We start from the raw sequence: 14,316 nt of genomic DNA, 5'->3' as shown, positions 1-14,316 counted from the left end.
AAAAATGGTTCCCTGCCCCAGGTGTAGCCCATGCAGTAACAAAACAGGCCCCGTCGGGTTAAAATTCCAGCTCAGGCTTGCGACCGTGCCAGAGCTGCTTGGTGGAATCCCAGTCGCATGTTTCACCCGCCTCCTTTATTCTGCTTCCTCTGGATGCAGCCGGAACAGCGAAGCAAACCCGTAAAAGGTTGATGTGGTCGGGAACCGCTGGGATTCTGGGCAAAGGCCCAGCTGACAACCCTCCGTATTGGTGTGCCTTGGACAATGGAACCCTTGCAGTCTGGTTTCACGGGACCCTTCGCGTGCGTCCTCCAAAGCATGAAGAGGGTTTAAACTTGTCAGCCCTCTCCCCTCACTTCTGGTAGCGCGTTCCTTTGCTGCTGGACCATCCCAAGCTCCAGGCAGCCGCGGGAAGGCTCGCGAAAGGTGAGGGGTGTGTTGTCACCTCTGCCTTAGGAAATCTAGAAATACCAAGTGCAGCTTTTTTGTGTTTGTTTTAAAACCTCCCGCAAAACACAAAGTTGATGCAGCCCAGCTGTTGTCAACTGGGATTCTGCAAGGGGCTAACCAGTACATGGAACGCTAAATTGAATTAGAATAGGGCAGGAGTGGCAATTTTGGAAGGGGGGGGTCACTTCACAAATTTTTGAAGTGGCCCGGGGCCAGCCCCAGAAGGGGCGGAGCCAGGACACTTCTGTGCTCCCCCACCCACAGACTCTGATTGGCCTGGGGGTGGGGAAGTGCATGAAGTCTTTGCCCCTGCCCAGAGAGAACCGCCAGCTGTTCTGAGCAACTAGCGGCTCACTCTAAATGCCATGCACCCCTGCCCCACTGTCCCCAAGCCCTGATTGGCCTGGAGCGGCAAGGCATCCGCAGGCTGGATCCGGCCCATGGAGGCTCTTGCCCACCCCTGCTCTAGAGCCTAAAGTGCCTCCGATCAGACTCTTTTCCACGGACCCTTGTTCTCCTCCAGGCAACTACAAAAAGTTTCTGCGTACAGGCAGTCCCCGGGTTACGTACAAGATAGGGACTGTAGGTTTGTTAAGTTGAATTTGTATGTAAGTCGGAACTGGTACATGTTGTAGGGGAAACTCTAGCCAAACATTTCTCCAGAGCTCAGTTTTATTCTCCCACACCTCACTTCCCTCAGTCCTTTATTCTCAAGCAGAGGGAAGTGAGGTGTGGGAGAATAAAACATTTACATCGGATCCCTACTTACAAACGGGGTGAGGCAACCCCGCACTAGCTGCTTCCCCCCAGCAAACCAGGGAGACGCGAAGCGGCTTCTCTCAGCTAGTGCGGGGTTGCCTCACCCCGTTTGTAAGTAGGGATCCGATGTAAGTCGGATCCATGTAACCAGGGGACTGCCTGTATTGTGAAAACAACCCAGCTGCCGGAATCCATGCTCAACACCCAGCTCGATTCTCTGCTTCCCGCCTGGGGACGTCTTGCATGAGGAAGAGGTCCTCCATGCCACGGAAGAGTGCAATAGTTGCTTTAGATTTCCACCACTTCTCCCCTGGGCTCTGTGAGCAGCTGCTGGCATCTCTTTGAAACAAAGCTGAAACCTCAGTGTCCAATCTTATAAACAGCTGGCGGGATGCCAAGGGTTTTAGCCTGATGCAAGAACAGGTCAGGATTGCATCAGCCCATTACACAAGGCCGCCCCTATAGAAACTTGGTGCAGAACTGAACTTGCTTCGAGCACTTGGATCCTGTGGGACGTTTAACGTTAAAGTCAAGGGGATTCCTAGTTCTTGCTGCTTGACAGCGAGTTCCTTGGCCAGGACTGAGGGATTACAAACTTCCCTGCAGCCTTTCATTGATTTGATTACTCTTGGGTCAAAAATTAAGCTGTGTTCTAGCGCCTGGGAAGTCCTGAACCTTAGTGCCCCAAGTCCATTGTTCTGGATTTACCATAGTGGCATTCCAAGTTGGTACCAAGACACCTTTTAAGAGAAAGGGGAGAGTCTAGCTCCCAGTTCCTGCCTCTCCGGGGCATTTCTGGAACCGGCCTGACTGGTTTCTGACTCCGTTCACACAGGAACTGGGGTTGGGGCTCTTGGGAGCGAATCTCAGCTCTCCCACAGTCTTGGAGACCTGGGACAAGTCATTGGGTTACGTCTCTCCAAAGCGAGATGGTAACGCTAAACGTTTCCGAGCAGGGGCGCTTGTGCACAATGCCCTGCAAATGGGGTTCTCGCTGGGGCCTCTCAGAATTACTGCCCTACAAAAATACAGGGCAGGTTCATTTTCACAGGCAGCCAAAGGTCAAACTTCCCCAGACCAAGGGCCAGCTAGGCCGGCTGTCCTTCCCGAGGGCGTGTGCTCGAATGCTGAGTCACTCTGCGGCCCGTAACAGCATTTCTAAGGCCATGTGCTGCTGCTTTTTCGTGAGACGAAAAGGCGGGAGGATTGTGAGTTTCGCTAAGTCATTCAAAAATGACTCAGCTGAAAAGCCAAGTAGCTTTTCCCCCTTTGCAATGCGGCAACCTCATTTAACGCCTGTTTGCATGGGACAAGCGCTGCCCGGTATGTAGAGTTGCAGGTTCTTGCAGCAATAGTCAGAAAAGGAAAAGAACAGTTGCTTTGCCGACGTAGGGGGGAACTGACCCTAGTGTTGAGGGCCCACGGTGTGCTGGCCCCTGCACGGGGAGAATTTAACCCGTGTACAGAACAAACCATGTGTAACCCAAATTACCTTCTAACAGGTTAGAGGCAGGAACTGGGTTGGCCCTGAAGTGCGTGGCGAGTTACACGCCCTGCCCCAGCTCTGCCAGTTGCCTTGTTTGCAAAGCATGTAGGATTTCCAGAGTTTCTGGAAAATCCGGCATAGGGATGAGCTGGCTGGAGAAGTGTAAATCAGGGCTCACAGCCTCAGGCAGTGCTGGGAGCAGGTGGAATGTGTGTTCTCTCCTACCATGCAGACACTGACGCCTGCTTACCCAGACTGGCTCTTGAAGTTCAGCGCAGAGTGTGTGGCTTCTACCAAGCAGGATGCTCCCAGGCCCTTGTGCAAAGGGCTAGAGACACTGCCGAAGTAGATTTTTACCCCCCCAAAGCTGATGCCCCAAAAAATCTGTCAGTCTCTACAGTACCACCGGCCTCCTTGTTGTGTGGGTAGATACAGATCAACACAGCTGCCCCTGTGAGATGTTGCACTAGACCAGGGCTGCTCAACAGGTGGCCCCTGAGTGGGAGCCAAAACAAAAAAGTAGCCAATAGACTGGTCTTCCATTGATCTGCATTTTAGTAGTCAAATTCCTGGACTGTCGTCATATATATAGTAGCCCAGTGTCTGAGAGGCTGAAATGCTGAAATGCTGGCTGTTCCCTCTGGGCAGCCCATGCTGCATGGGGAGTGCGGGGCCCAAACGGCCGCTTGCTCCCCAGCGGCGGCCTGGCTGAGCAGTGAAGAAGTCAGCCGAGCGCCACTGTGGGAGGTGAAGGGGGGAGGGACGGTGACATGTGGCGGGACAGTGGCTCCAGGCCCCGCCTCCTGGCCGTGAACATCACCACCCCACCCCCCTTCGCCTCCCGCTGTGGTGCTCGGCTGACTTCTGCACTACTCAGCTAGGCTGCTGCGGGGGAGCAAGTGGCACAAGCGGCCGTTTGGGCTCCGAACTCCCCATGCAGCACGGGGAGTCAGGAGCCCAAATAGCCATTTGGGCTCCGTGGTCCCCCAAGTGAGAGGCAGGAGGAGGAGGAGGAGGAGGAGGAGACCTGAAAATCCCACCTTATGATGGGCAAATTGGCTAGTTGCTCATTAAAAGGGCTGTCCTATGGGTGGAAATTGGGTAAATATTGCATGTTCTTAATATCAGCAGAACTGACTTCAATGGGGCCAATGTGTTGTGTAGTCTTGCCTTAAACTTTGGGCTTAAAGTGCAGCAGGGGAGGTTTAGATTGGACATTAGGAAAAAATTCCTAACTGTCAGGGTGGTCAAATATTGGAATAAATTGCCAAGGGAGGTGGTGGAATCTCCCTCTCTGGAGATATTTAAGAACAGGTTAGATAGACATCTGTCAGGGATGGTGTAGACGGAGCTTGGTCCTGCCTTGAGGGCGGGGGGCTGGACTCGATGACCTCTCGAGATCCCTTCCAGTCCTATTATTCTATGATTCTATGATTCATGCCTGTAAGTGGGAAAGGCTATTTGCATATATATTTGCATATACACACACACACACACACACACACACACACACACTCTCTCTCTCTCTCTCTCTCTCTCTCTCTGCAACCACCCTCAAGTTGCAGCCCTCGGCATGTGCTGTATCATTGTGGTCTCTAGACCAGGGCTACTCAACTTTGGAAGCCCCAGAGTAAAACCACTCCCCGTTTAGCTCCCCCGTCCTCGAGGGTGTTCAGGGCCTGAGGATTACCAAACTGTCAGTTTTTAGTTTTCAGTTTTCAGTTCTGATCCTGGAAGGCAGCCCCAGTTTGCTGACTCCATCCTGGAACAACACTATTTCAAGATGGGCCTTGAAAACCTAACTGAAACAAAAAAGAGAGCAAATTGCCCTGAATAGGTTTCCACAGCTGGAGCAAGGAGCCAGCATTTCCTCCCATGTTCTCACCAATGCTAACGAAAAAGTCCAGCTCCACTTTCAGTGCCGGTGCTGAGCAGCTGTGCCGGAAGGTGGCCTATTAAAAAGGTGGGTTTTGCTTTTCCTTCAGACTTGACCTGGGAGATCCCGGAGGCTGGAAAAGCAGGGAGCCTGCAGAACACTCGGAGCAGGTTAACGCTGCCAAAGCCGCTGCCGTCAGTGGAGAGGGGCAAATACAATGGGATCAGAGATGACCTGTTTTGGTAAAGGAGCCTTTTTTTCTCTGCAGGAGCTGATTAAACTGGCTGCTTTCTCTCCTGCTCGTGGAGAGGCTTCTCCTCCTCATTGTTCAGCACAAACAGTGGCAGTGGGAGGCCGGGGCTGTAATTATGGAGCCATTGCCAGCCTCAAATTGTCAAAAATCAGGAGTCCGGTGCTGTGCCCCTTGGAAGCTGAGCACTCGGTGGCTGCTCAGAAGAGATTCAGGTGCCACCCAGCTGCTTAGCAGTGTGCCTGCCACTGGCAGCTGTGGCTTCTATTGGTGGTGCACATGGTTTGGTGCATGTAACATTTATTCCACCCGTAGCTGGAAAAATGTTGAGGAAACTTCGGTCAGGCTCCCCTGCAATCATGATTAGGTCAAAATAATGGAGCTGCATTTGCCGTCTGCTGGCTGAACCGTTCGGGTGCCCTGGGATCACAGGGGGAAACTTTTACAGCAGCCAGATGGGGCTAGAAAGACACAAGGCTGCAATCATCACGTGCCCACATGGCTCCTGGTATTGGGCTTCATGGAAAACAAGCACGAGACTCGGGACAATCCTGGCAACTGGATGCCCAGTAACTTCACGGAAAAGCCGACTCGCCGCCCACCCGCGCCGAGGTGAGAGCATGTGCTGCTGGGTCTGCTGTGAGTTCAGGCAGCGTTTCTTTCCCCACTGCCTTAAGTCACGGCCTGGTTTGGAGCTGGTGGGTTTACAAGGCCTCTGCCAGGCTGCAGTACCTTCCTGCTGCTTCCTCTGCGCTCCCTAGCTCCAGAGAGCTTCCTTCCGGGCCACACAAGCTGCTACTGGCGTTCAGAAGGCTTGGCTGGCTGGCATGGGAGGCAAACAGGACGCAGCTCCGGCCTGTGCGGCGCAGTGTCCATCTCCTTTCCTCTGCCCTCCCCCACTCTTCTATTAGCTTCTATTATCACAAGCTCGCCTTAGGTGAGTGGAGTAGGAAAACAAAGGGAACGGGCCATGGCAAAGCAGCACTTAATGACTCCACACACCCCCTCCCGGGTAGCTGCAGGTTGTTTGCTGAAGCTTCCCTCCAAGGAAAACCACCAAAGACCCAGAGCCAGGCCCGGCTCAGCCTCAGACCCAGAAACCAACAGGCTCTTAAACTAGCCCAGACCTTATAGGACCCAGAGCCTTTGCCAAGGTGGGAATCGGGGGGGTGCCACTGCTTGTTGCGCACACCTGCCTGGAGCGGAGCCTTCTGCTGCTGTTGCAGGACAAAGCGACGCGGGCCCAGAACAGCCGCGCCATGGAGACAGAGCCCAGTGGTGTTAGCTTAGCCCTACAGGGCAGTGGCCAGGACCTGCCACGACGAAACTGAAGAACTCGGCCTTCGCTCCAGCCTGTTCCTCCTGGAGAACCTGCCTCGGGAAGGAAAGAACCCGGCTCGCAGGGGCGCACCGAGGCGCTGGCGCTTCGAAGAACAATCGACTTGTCGAGTGGGCAAACCCCACGGCTCCTCAAGGTCCACCTTCCAATCCGGCTTCCAGGCTTTGACCCTCTGATGTAACTTCCGCCCCCGTCCTCCCAGGGCTCAGAAGAACAGGGCCGGATATTTGCAGCAACCGTCGAAGCCAGGCAGGGGAGCCAACCGAGGACTTTAACGAGGCCCCGCACAAACGAGAGGCCATTGAATTTCTCTGCCAGCGCGTGATGGGTTTTCGTTTTCCAGCCTCGGAGCCATTTGAATAACTTCTTTGTAGCGGTTGCATCGTGCCGCTGGGCAGCGCTGGTTTGCATCTTGCTCCAGCGAAGGGTGTCCCAGTGGGAAGGGCTGCTCCCGAGATCTTTTTCTCTGGAGTCGCAAGGCCGGACTCCTCCTTGTAAACGAGGTGCAAGGGGAGATGGCAGAAGTGACTTCAGCGGCCTCCCTCCGGCTGGTTGCTGGTAGTAAAGAGCAGAATCGGAATCGTGGGCCTGGCGGCTTAGTAACGTGGCTCTGCGTGGGGGTCAGCGTTGAAGGGGGGGTCCCTGCCTCGGGGGGTATGGCAGGACCCTGCCTGCAGCACGCTGGCATTTAGAGGAGGGGCAAGGCTGCTCCAACTTTGGTCACTCTTGGAGTGTCCTGGTGGGGCTGAAAAACTAGAACCATGAAGGACCCTGCGGCACCCGTGGGGGATGTTTTAAGTCCATACACACCTCTCCAGCCCCCGCATGGAGACTTTCCATTCGCAGCAGCCATAGGGCTGCTATGTGCATCCAACGTGCCTTTGGGTCCTGCCTTCCAGCCGGGGGGCTTCCTGCAGCCTAGCGTGTCTGTCCCTCCCATGAGCCTAGGAAGCAGCAGGGAGCCAGACAGGCCGGGCTGGCATGCACCTCCTCACCTTGCTCTGTACGAGCCGCAGGGAGCTTCAGGTTGGGCCACGCTGAGAGCGGCTCCCCTTTTAGGGCCCTTTTCAGGGGCAGCCTGTCCATACAGGCAAACTAGGCAGTCGCCCAGGGTGCCATGTTAAATGGGGCGCCAAATGGTGGTGCAACATCATTGAGGGGTTTGGAAGTGGGGGCGCCGATTGCATGGCTTGCCTGGGGCACCAGTTGCTAGCAGCTAGTCTAGGGCCCCCCCGGTCCTTTTATGTGGGTCGAGTACCATCACCTGGCTTTCCTGCTACTGCTAACTGGGCCTGTTATGTCCTGTACTGGACTGACTCTCAGCAGCCTGGCCCTGGTTCCTCCACCTTTTCTTGTCAACAGCGCCCAGGGCCAGAGCAGCAGCTCAGACCCGTTTCTCTGACTCCATGCGGGGCTGTGAAACTCTTCCCCAGGGGCCTGTCTCCAACCAGTGCTCTTGTTCTGTTTTATCATCCACCCTGAAATTCTTCTACAGGTGGGGAGGAGGGAGACAATCGCTGAGCCTTAGCCAAAGGAAAATTTATTTCCTGGGTCCCAGCAGCCCCTGTTCAATTGGTACAATGGGGCTGGGAGCCGCTCCTGCCGAACGCCGTCACTCCCAGCACCTGTTGAACTAAAACATCCATTAAGGCCCTGCCAACTCCCCGGTGAATCATTAACTGGAGCAGCCTGCCCTGGCCTGAGCCATTTCCCATGCGTAGCAGGCCAAGGGCCGTGCACCTCCATTGGGCGCCCAAGGCGTCCTGTCTGCTCTGCTAGGGGGCTGCAGGCTGCTTGCTTGGCACATGGCCTTCTCCCCAGCAGCCCGGGGGGTTGTGCTGGCGCAGTGTTGTGTGTGTTTAGGCTTGTCGCTGTGAGAGCATGGACAGAAGCTCAGGTGGGCTGGGTTCAATTCCTTGGCTCTGCCACTGACTGTGGGCAGGCTTGGGCAAATCACTTAACCCGTGGTTTTACTTAACCTTTCTATTTGCTACTCTGCAGCGGCACCGAGGGCGCCCTCCTTGAGGACGGGGAGGAGTTCACTTGCCCCCATAGTGGGCTCTTAAGGACTGAGACCGAAAGATTTTCCGGAGCCAATTCGCTCTTCTCAGATCAGTGCAGGCTGGCTAGAAACGTCTCCTTTACCTGGCCCAGGGCTCTGTGTGCTCCCCGAGGGCTGGGCCGCTGTTCGGGGGTTCCCTTTGCACAGATTCTCAGCGCTTTCCTCTGCTGCTGGAAGGAGAAAAGGAGCGTTTTGCTGTGACACTGGGCTCGCTCTGAAAAGAAGAGCACGTTCCCCCCGCCTGGGCCCTCTTGCTGCTGCTGCCGTTCGCCCGACTCCTCGAGTCGCTGTCCGGCCTCGTGCACGTGGGTGGCTGCCCTGGGTGGCTCAGAGCTTGGCCCAGCTCCCGCTCTGCCAATGCACCTCCACCCAGAGCAGCTGCCCTGAGATTACTCCAGCCCCCCCCCCCCCCCCCGCAAGTCCTGCCAGCCACTTCTCCTGCTGGTCCATCACCACCTCTTCCAGCCCCAGGCAAGCACAGTGCCCTTGGGATGGGGGTGGGGGCCCCTGGGTGCAACGCTGGTGCTGCTCCCGCTCCAGGAGGCTCGGGAGAGCCTGGGGGCAGAGCGAGCCCCTGGTGCCAGGGCCTGTCACCCGGGGGTGTGATGGGGGGCCAGGCTCCCCCCTGCCTGTCACTGGGGGTGTAATTGGGGGGCCAAGGCTCCCTCCCTCCCTCCCTCCTGCTTCCCTCTCGTGGCTGCTTGGGCAGATGTGGGGACCTGCTGTCTCAGGCGATGCGGGGAGGGGCCTTGCTCCTGCCCTTGCCCCTCCCGGCCAGAGGTTACCCAAGGGTGGCAGCAGCTGGCAGCTGCAGGGAAGAAGGGTGGGGCTGAGAATCAGCCATTTTGTTGAACAGCTGCTCCCTGGTCCTTCCATTTTCCTGTCCTCTAGCCAAGGGGGCAGGCCCGGCCCAGGCTGTGACGGTGGGGCCCGGATGCCTGCCTCTCCTGGCTGCAGCTAAGCCTTCACCCTCCCCCACGCCCTTCCCAACACCCCTTTCCCCCCCCCCCCCCCCCCCCCAGGAAATAGTCGAGGCGGCGACTGCTGCGACATCGCAGAAGGGGAAGAAAACCTACAACCCCCGCGCCCTGCCCCACCCCGCGGCCGCCCGGGCGCCCTGTGGGACTCGTGCACACAAAAGTCCTTTGCAGCCTCCCCAGGCTGGAGACGTGCAGCCTGCGCTGGGGGGGGGGGGGGGCGCAGAGGCCTGAGCACCAGCTGAGGAATGACCCTCCAGGGACCTGCCTGCAGATTAAGCCAATAAATCACTTTGGCTGCTCTGCGCTGTTCTTCCAGGCAGTGGATAATGGGGGGGGGGGGGGCTGGTCCCAGTACCCCCAGCTCCAGCCTGCTGGGGCCAGTTTGGACACGGCTGAGGTGGCCCCCTACGTGTGGTTGGAAAAGCTCAGACCCCCCCCCCCCCCCCCAATGCCTGGGCGCGTCGCATCCTCCTCTGGGAAACCTGGCTGGAAAATGCCGGCAGCAGGAGGGTTAATGCAGCCGGCCGGCCCTGCGGGGACACAGATCAGCTGTCACCTGTGAAATGGGGGCGTGGGAGGGGAGCTGCTCTGGGCCACGCAGGCTGGGCTGCAGGAGGGGGGATGCTGAAAGGTTGGGGACCTGCTGGGGGAGGGAGCAATTGGAGCCGGGCTCTGCAGCTCTCGCCACTGAGTTCGATCCACCCCCTCGTGGAGCCTGGCTCCTGACACAGCTCGGGCCCTGCCCTGGCCCTGCTCCAGCGCGGTGGGGTGGCAGTGCGGTAGGGCACCGGGTGTCTCCGAGCTGTGGCCACCCCGCAGGGTCCAGGGGTTGGCGGCACGTGCGTGTTTATAGGCACAGCCCGTCCCTGCTGGGCTGGGTCGCAGCCAGCTGGTGATGCTAAAGCTGGGGTGGGGGGGAGGCTACAGCCCGGGGACCAGATGCAGCCCCTGGTTTGCCTGGATCCGGCCCCTGAGGCTCAGGGCGCCCTCCGCCCCAGCACTGGGGAGCGTGTGCTGGTGCACCAGCCCCACTGTCCCCCTGTAAGGCTGGAGCACAAAGAATCTACTAGCCTGCCCCCTCCCCCAGCTCTGATGTGGGAGGGAAATGTGGGGAGGGGGTTTTTGCTTCTCCAGCGGGGGTCATGTCAGTGAGGGGGGGTTGGTTTTGGTTTTTTGCATCTCACTTGTGTGGCCCCCCCCCCCAAATGTCCCCTGCCCCATGCTAAAGAACTGGGGTGGGTGCGAACAGCATACACATGGGGGGTGCACGTCGCGCTCGGTGGCTCACGCCCAACCCAGCGGGTGCTTGGGCTCCGGTCACCCCGCGGGGCTCGGGCTACGGGGCTGGCGCCTCGCTGCCTCTCCGGCCACGGGGGCGTAGGACAGCCCTCCTGCCACCCTGGCTGCGGGGGCCCTGGCTGCTCCCGTCAGGCAAGGAGCCGCGCTGCCTGTCTTCGAGCCGCCTGCTGCGTGAGCGCTTGGCCGGACCATCTGCAAGGTGGCTCAGGCAGCGGCAGCTGCACGCTGAGTCCCGATTAGCGCTAAACCGCGAGTGACCTCGCTCCGCCGGCTTAGGAAGCAGCGGGGAGCCCAGCGCCTGAGGCAGGAACTTTTGATACAGGGAAAATAATCAAAGCGGAGCCGGTAATTGCTTTAATGATGCCCTGCCCCCACCCCTCTGGCCAGAGCTGGGTCCGTGCTCCAGCCCCGACGGGAGATGGCAGGCGGGAGCGTGACCCCCCCCCCCCCTCCCTCCAGGCCTCCTGCCAGGCCTCGGCTGCTCTGGCCCTTGGTTGGGGGCCCGGCTGCTCCTCTTGCGGCTCTTGCCGGGGGCCCTACAGCGACGCTGCCCTCACGGCCTAGGCCTGGGAATTCCACTTGGACAGCGTGGCCTGTGGGCCAGGCTCCGTGCCCTGCGAAGGCCCAATGGCCGTGGCACCTGTGTCACTGGGTGGCTCCTCGGTCCCAGATCCCAGCTGCGTCCCCCCCTCCTGTGCCCTGCCGCCGTCCCCTCCTGCTCCAGCTGAGGCTGCCCTGTCCGAGCGCCAGGGCTTTGCATTCAGCCTGGAAGGGACAGGGGAGCCCAGGCCTGGCCGCTGCTGGAGAAGCCCTGAGCCTCGGGCCGGAGGGGCAGAGCCAAGCCCCGTGCCAGCTCCAGCCCATCTCCCTGTGGGCGGCGCCAGGGGACCAGGAGCGATGAACGAGCTGCAGGGAGCCCTGGCCTTGTCGGGTATCCCCTCCGGTGTCTTGGAGGGCAGCAGCCTCTGGGCAAGCGTCTCCCCAGCCCTTTGGATCCAGCTGCCCCTCAGGCCCCTGGCGCTGTCTCACTGGCACTGGGATCTCAGGCTGGTGCCCGCTGAGCCGGCGTTCTCACGCCCGCTGTGGATACTGGAGCAGAGAAGCCAAAATCTTGCGGCCTGTGGGCCGCCACTGGGGAGAGGACCGGCCTGGCCTGGGTGGAGCATTCTGGGGGGGCTGCACGGCTCTGGTGGGAGGCTGTTCCAACCACGTGGGATGGCGCGTGGCCAGTGGAGGCTGAGCCCTGGAGCAGCGGGAGCAGCCCTGTTCCCTGGGCAGGCACTCCACCCCCCAGCTGGCTGCTCTCAGTAGGGAGCCTGAATGGGCCACAGAGCCTGTCCTGTCCCTCTTCCCCTCGCCTGGGCCTGCTGGCTGCGGCAGGCAGCAATGCAGGGCAGGAGCCTGCTTGGCAGCTGGAATCCAGGATTCTCATCCCCCGCTCCCTGGCGCTAACCCTGTTTTGGTTCTGGCCCCTGTGTTGGGCTGGCCTGGATCACGGCCTGGGCTGCTTTTCCCTTCTCCCCGGCGGTGGGAGAATGGGGCCAGGCCACGTCCCTCGTGCTGGCCAATAGCGGGAGGCCGGGGGGATCAGGAGTGGGGCTCCCCCAGGCTCCACACGGGCCTGCGTAGCTGCACCCGAGCGCCACGGGCACTTTTCATGAAACCTCCAGAGAGCAGGAGGTGAGAAAAAGAGTCTGCTGGCACGCCTGGGCCCAGGGAGGGGTAGGAGCAGGGGCAGCACCCTAGGGAGGAGCAGATCCAGCCGCCCCCGCACCAGTGTGGCGGGTGGGAATTGCTGCCGTCTGCCTGCAGGCCCATCCCACCCGCGGGCTGGGCAAAGCGGGACATCTGACCCACTCGGCCTGGCTCCTCCCCTCCGGCAAGGAAATTCCTGGCTGCCACCTCGGCAGCCCGGCTCCCAGTGGGTCGGTCTGGGCAAAGTTCCCTGCAGAGCTGCTGGCTTCTTGCCTCCAAGCAGGGTGGGGCCGCTTTGACCACCCGTGTGCTGCAGCCGCTCCCCCCCCCCCCTCCACTGTCCGATACGTTCCCTGGGGTGTTAGTACGACTCATAAATATGCCTTTGACCTTTGCTACAGCTGGAGAACTCAAAAGGTTTGGGAACTTGCTGCATGGCCCTAAATCCATTCCACAGCTGGGGAAACTGAGGCTCCAAGCAGTTAAAGGACTTCCCCTGAGCTCACGTAGCATGGCAGGAGCAGAGCCCCAAGTCCTGTCTTCCAGCCCGCGCTACCAGGCTCCTGTTTGTCCTCCCTCCCAAAGCCGGGACCAGGACCCAGGCGTCCTGTCTCGCCATCTTCCTGTTTAGCCCGGGGGTCTCAACTTCTGCCCTAGACTGGCTCCCGACCAGCTCTGTCCATTCTAAGCACCCGCCACCACGTCCGTCCGTCCGTCCCCCCGCCCGTGAGCTACCGCATCGCGTTGGAAGTGTGGCCAGAAATAGCAGGCTGGCAAACTGTCATGGCCAGGTTAGGCTACGAGGGGCGATAAAATTAAATTCCGAAGCAGCAGAAGTTCCTGTTTTGACACTGTCCTGGCACCGCTAGCGCTTCAAGGGGCAGCAGGGAGGCATGCCGGCTCTCTGGCTGCTTCTCAGCTGTGGCAGGAACTTCCATTCGTTCTCAGGCTGTGGGGCTCACAGGCACTACCAAGCAAAACCCTGTTATCGGAGGAGCGCTCTGAGCTTGTGTTACTTTCCACGAGGAGCCAGCAGCTCCGCTCGGCCTGGTGAGCTCACAGCAAGACTCACCTCAGCTCTATGGCCTCAACCCCTTTATAACCTCACACCCCCAGGCTTCCAAATCAGTTTTCCCTTAGCAGCCACGTAAACGTGGCCAGCCAGCTTCTGCCCCATAAACAACCCTCCCCATTTACTTGCCTGCTCTTGAAATGCGGCCACCTCTGGTGCTGAACGCAGCAGGTCTTTAAACCCATGGCCGTGATTGTGCCTAACTGATCCCTAGACAGATGGGTCCCAGCAGCGCGGGGGGACAGGGTCCAGGGTCAGCCACATCTGCTGACCCGACCACAGTGAGAGTGGGATCTGTATCCCGAAATTCAGGCTGTTCCTTGCCTTGTTTTACTCTTTCTTTCCTGGAAGAGCTATGCTTCGTCTGTGACTTTAATTCCCTCCCTCTCCCTGTTGGGTTGTGGGGCTCTCCTACACGGCCTTTGGGCAGGCAGAGGTTTTAAATCCCCTGGAAGCACCAGGCAGTAACTTCCAGCTTGTATACTGCGCACCCCAAGGCAATTAATTTGTGCAGGGATACTGACTCCTTCCCATTCCCCTCCCAGCTCTGCTTCGCTGGGCATTTGCCTCCTCAAAGGCTCATTGTGAAACCCAGGGGCATTTCAATTCCCAGGGTCCCCCCCCTCCCCAGCAATCCTGGCGAGGGAGGGGCGCCCTCTAGTGCAGGGCACAGCGCAATCGGTGGCACCCGGGCAGAGTTGGACCAGCGCCTGGCAGCTCTCCGCCTGGCTTAGAACATCCATCCGACTTCTGCGTCTCTTTGTTATTTCTGTGCCCCCGGAGAGGCCAAAGCCAAGGGGCTCAGCGCAGGCCCAGGCGCAGGCAGGGCCCTGTCAGGGCCACCGTGCATCTGACTTCGAGGGGCCCTGCGGGCTTCTAGACAAGCACCGTGGCACCAGAACTGATGCTCTTGGCGACAGGGCATCTGGCCACCGGGCGCCGGGACGGTCGCTCCGCAAAGCCGGGGAAAGGCGGCAGCTGCTGCGGCCAGTGGGGTTTGCGGGGTCCCCCCGGCGGGGGTTCGATCCGCGGGTCCCTGCCACAGGAG

Source organism: Pelodiscus sinensis, chromosome 19 (genome assembly GCF_049634645.1).
Source record: "Pelodiscus sinensis isolate JC-2024 chromosome 19, ASM4963464v1, whole genome shotgun sequence".
Classification (NCBI taxonomy): domain Eukaryota; kingdom Metazoa; phylum Chordata; order Testudines; family Trionychidae; genus Pelodiscus; species Pelodiscus sinensis.
Note: the sequence above shows the minus strand (reverse complement) of the source record.